Raw genomic sequence first — 5,642 nt, 5'->3', positions numbered from 1 at the left:
AAGTCCAAAATCAAGATATCAGCAAAGCTTGCTTTCTCTCCAGACTGTAGAATTCTAGTGCTGGCTTCTAGCAATCCTTGGGGTCCTTAGCATGTAACTCTGCCTCCCATCACAAGGTGAAGTACTCTGCTTTCTTGCTTCTGTGACTTCCTGGTTCTCTTTATACAGCCTCCCATAATCTGAATTAAGACCCATCCTGATTTAGTTGGGCCACTCCTTAACTAAAAATAACATCTTCAAGGGATCCTATTTACACACCCACAGGGAAACAGATTAAGGTTAAGAACATGTGTTTGTTGGGGCACATAATTCAACCTACCACACTTAATATGAGCTAAGAAAGGAGAATTAAGGACAGGGGCTGTATGGTGAGGGGCAAAGATGGGAAAAGTACATGGTGAAAGACTTCATTTGTCAGATCAGGAAGTCTGGACTTGATCCTGTTAACAATGGGAAACCATTAAAAGTACTATATGTAAGCATTAATTATGATTTTTTTAAACTCAGTGTGTCTAAAAGGGAGGGTATGCTGCAGAATCTCTTATATCCCTCTTGGTTTTCTCTAAATGGACTTCTGTGGGAGCCCTCAGAGTATCACTATTTTTACACTCTTCAGGGCCTCATTGACCCCCTTTGACTCTGACTTACTTCCATATAAACTGCTGCTAATGCCAATTGTGCCACAGTGAAAAGATATGGGAAACGTAATCCCTGAGGATAATTAAATTACGAAATTTAATGCATATTCCTGAGTTATTTGGGTTGACAGCCCATGCATTTACATTAACAGGATAATTGCCACACTTGAGCTTTAGTCACTTTGGCTGGCTCTACATAGCTGAAGATTGCTGATCTAAGTAACATGTGGAGATGTCTAGGAGGGATAAAAATGTACAATTAATAAATGTGGACATTTATTCTGTCAAACTGAGGTTCTGTGGGCATAACGAATTTCAAAAATTATTTGTAAAACTGACAAGAAATATTTGTTGAATACTGTGACATTTTTGGATAAAAGCCTCCAGGTAAGGTGTCAAGTATCACCTTAATGTCCAAGATGTTGATATAATCTTAATATTCTTATTTATTATAAAATGTTTGCATGAATTTATACTTCAAAATATTAAGTCCTTCCTGAGACTTGAAGAAGGTTTATTTGGTGCTCTAGTTTGAGACAAATATTTAATGTTTACATTCTTACTCCATTTCCCTTTTTTTGAACTTAAGAATAGGTATAATTATAATTATAGCTACTGGCTGTTGATTAAAATATCTAAATTTAATTAGGATGAAAGCATTTATCTTTTTGAAATGAACTGATGGTAAAATATCTCCATAATTTGTCCAAAGTTGGAGCTAGGAATGAGAATAGTAGAAGATAATTAACACATATAAGTATATATATGCATAATATACACTGTGTGAATTTAATATAAATCATCTTGTGGTTCAGAATTTCTCAAGCAACGAACATTAATCCTTTGAGATTTTAAAAGTTGTCTTATGAAAAAGGAGTCCGTAAGTTTGGCAATGCTGAATTATTATTTTATTCCCCCTTTCTTACAAAACCATAACACATATTAGCACTTTAAAGTCTTCTAGAAGTTCTGCCATAAAGAAACCCATTTAACTTTGTCTAACCAAGGGCTTCTAAAACTTATTTGCGTTTGGAAACTCTCCCCTCCCCAGAACTTTTATTACTATCTCAAGGGACCCCAGTATTCCAAAGAACATTTTCTGGGAAAAGTTGACATAGAATATAAATAAATATAATTTATTATACATGTGCTTGCACACGTACATATGCACAATAAACACAGCACATTGCCCCAGATTAAGTGGTGCAGGCTGTCTTGACATAAGCTGTATGCTTTGAAGTTTTACAACTGAACACAGTACCTGGCCCACAGTAGGTACTCAATCACTGTCTACCGAAGCTAATGGTTTTCATTATGTAGACACCTCCCTTTTCTCACCCCCCGCCTCCAGTGGCCAGTTTCCTAGAGCCCTCCCTGAAGTTTCTCTTGCATTGAGCCTGCAGTCGGACGAGCTAAGTAAATTATTATGATCCCTTGTAATTAAAATTCTGTGCTGAGCGTATTTTAACTTGCTGGGTTACGGCAAGAAACTTCCTTTGGTGATAGTAGAACACTCTTTTGCCCTGAAACCCTGGCACACTGAGACAGATATGTGGCCATTAACCGTCAGAGGAATGTTACATTACCTCTGCCCTTGCTGAAAAGGTGTTGGTCTTCAGGGCCTACTGCTCTCGACAGGTGTGCAGGTTTGAATGTATTATGTCCCCCAGAAAAAGCCATGTTCTTTGATGCAATCTTGTGGGGCAGACATATTAATGGGGTTAGGTTGGAATGTTTGGATTGGGTTGTTTCCATGGAAATGCGCCCCACCCAACTGTAGGTGATAACTTTGGATAATTTTCATGGATATGGCCCCGCCCATTCAGGGTGGGTCTGAATTAGTTCACTGGAGCATTATATAAGCTCAGACAGAAGGAGTGAGTTTGTTACAGCCAAGAGGGACACTTTGAAGAACACACAAAAGCTTCAGATGAGAGACAGTTTGAAGATGGCTGTTGAAAGCAGACTCTTGCTCCAGAGAAGCTAAGAGAGGACCAATGTCCCAAGAGCAACTGAGAGTGACATTTTGAAGAGGAGCTGTGGCCTAGAGAGGAACGTCCTGGGAGAAAGCCATTTTGAAACCAGAACTTTGGAGCAGACGCCAGCCACATGCCTTCCCAGCTAACAGAGGTTTTCCAGACACCATTGGCCATACTCCAGTGAAGGTATCCTTTGTTGATGGACACTTTGTGGCCTTAAGACTATAACTTTGTAACCAAATAAACCCCCTTTTATAAAAGCCAATCCATTTCTGGTGTTTTGCATTCCGATAGCATTAGTAAACTAGAACAACAGGCTTAACACTTTTTCAGCATTCTTTGCCCTGCTGGCATTTCTTCTCTTAGAATTGAAAGATGGACTAAAATATTCTCTTGGTCTAATAAGGAAATAAACTCATAACCACCCATCATGGTTCTGTGTGATATCAAATATGCTCAAAGTATGCACAGGAGGCAGTGTTACCTCCGAGGAGTGTCTTCTCCATGAAGTTGCAAAATACCCTCAAATTCTTTGCCATTCTTCTTCTATCACACTCCCCTGAAAAAATTCCAACCTTCTTTTCTCTTTGGAACCTAAACTCTGTCTCCACTTTCTCACCTTCCCTTTACTCTTCAGTCTTCTACAATTTAGCTCCTATCCCTAATATATTCTTTGATGCTGATCTTTATGTCATTGAAGTCAGTGGATTCTTTTTCTGTTCTCATCTTATTTGGCCTCTCAGCAACATGGAACATGATGTCTAGGTCCTTCTCAGACTCCTCTTTGGCCTTGGCTTCTTTATCTGTTGTCTCCTGGCCTCTTTCTGCCTTACTGGCCACTTTTCCTTAGAAGGTCTCTCTGTTACCATTCTTCACAACTTGGTTCTCCTCTTTGCTTTGACTAAACTCTCTCCTTATGTGGTCTCATTCATTTCCAAGGCTTTAACTTTTCCTTCTGTGTCATGACTGCCCCAAGCTTCAGACTGATATTCAACTACCTATTTGAATACATCTTATCACTATCTCACAATTTAGGAAGCATCTTGAGGTGGTCTTATTTGGCATGCCACTCCACTTATTGCAGATGTGGCAAGTCTTCCCTTACAGAATGCTATGTCCCTACTAATTGTCCAGGACTTTCTCCAGGAATTATGGAGCCCTCGATATTGCAGAAATGATCTGTCCATTTGTCCATACGGGATAAGTTAGAGAAGGGACATGCAAAGTATGGAGCATGAAGAGATGTCAGTCCTTCTGAGCAGTGGCTGGGAAAAGTGCCAGAGGTTGTTGAAGAGTTGCCTGTTCTAGACATCAGTGACAAGAACAGCTTGCTTAACCTTGGGCACAAGGGATGGATGTGGCTTCCACATGGTTCTTAGGTACCTGAGATTCTCCCTCTGCCCCTTTGATGAGCTAATCTCCATTCCTGTTCATGTGGACAATTCAGGTCCAGACCTTTTGACCCATACCACCAACTTCCTTACTCTTGTCACTTTCATCTCTTTGTTCCTTTTTATCTCAGAGGAGTCTCTTCTTGTAGCTAGGGAAGGGAATAGAATCTGGGGGCTAGAGTAAAGCCCTGCTTTGCTTTATTATGTTTCTCCCAAACACTTTATCCAGGCTAGGAGTCCTCTCCACATTCTAAAGGAATCCAGAGTCATGGAGTCTCCTTCTTTTCTCTAGTTTCTATAATCAGACCCTTACCTTAATGCAATTGAGTACAGAATAGCCTTGCTGTTTGAATAGGGGTTGAGTAGAGGAGGCAAGTAAATATTGGATTATATACCAAACTGTTACCCTACCAAGATGTGTAATAGGAACCTCAAGTTGAGCATGCCTAAAGCAGATCTCTGGATTCTCCCCAGTCCCCACCTTCTCATGCACCAAAACTTCCTCTCATAGTCTTCTTTTCCAGTGAGTGATCAGCACATTTATCTATCCAAAAGGTTAAGCATAAACCTTGGAGATAGTCACCCTTCAGTATTCTTATTTCCTTTTTCAACATATCAAATCCAAGAACTGATCAAGACATGTTGCCTCTATCTCCAAAGTAATTCTTGAATTTTTTACACAGTAGTTTCACTCCTTGGTGTGAACTACCATCACCTGGATTACTAGCCCCCTAAACAGTAGCCCTGCTTCCAACTTTGCCCCATTCTAATTCATTCCCCATAGCCAGAGTGATCTTATCAAAATGTCAATTAGATCATGACATACTCTTATAAAACTCTTCAGTGAATTTTCATTGCCTTACTGTGGCCTACAAAACTCTAGTAAGATCTTTAGATATTATAGGAAAGATGTTTAGATATTATAGGATTTTAAGTGGAGGGAGAAGTATTTAAATTTGCTTTGTGAGAAATGGCAATTTGGAAGCAGGAGGGAAGATAGATAGGAGAAAAAATAAGCTGGTGACAAGAAGCGATATATGGAGTACACTGATGTAATCCAGAGGAGAAATTATAAAGGTTGGAATGAAGGTAGTCGGTATTGAAAGAGAATATACAGAAAAATGGAAGCCTGGACTTAACTGAGGGGGTTGGGGAGGTAGGAGACAGTAAGGGATAAGTCTGGTCCCAGACACCTAACTCTGGTGCCTGAATGGATTGTAGTGTCATTTCCTTAGATAGAGATTTAGGAGGAATAGAGGGTTGTAGAGAAGGTGATAAATTCCTTTTGACACCTGCTGAGTTTGAGATGTCTGTGGAAAATCAGAATGGGGCATTCCTCATTTGGCTGTTGAATATAGATTTCTGGGACCTGAGAGGTAGGAATTTGGGGATCAGAGAGAGTTCAAAGGGCAGAGGATAGAATCCTTCATTGCACACTGTTTCAGTGTAAAGTGGAAGAAGAGGACACAACAGAAGAGATGGAGGAGAAGCAGATGGAAATGTAAGTGGAACAAAGGTCTATCAGAAAGTGAGACAAGAAGTAAGAAAAGGTGGCAAATGCTGCAGAAGAAATCAAGTAGGTAGGAACTGAAAACTATTTCTTTGAATTTGCAGTTAGAAAGTCATCAATGGTA

This window comes from Choloepus didactylus, chromosome 7 (assembly GCF_015220235.1).
Source record: "Choloepus didactylus isolate mChoDid1 chromosome 7, mChoDid1.pri, whole genome shotgun sequence".
Lineage (NCBI taxonomy): Eukaryota > Metazoa > Chordata > Mammalia > Pilosa > Megalonychidae > Choloepus > Choloepus didactylus.
The sequence above is the reverse complement of the archived record's forward strand: the minus strand, read 5'-3'. Positions refer to the sequence as shown.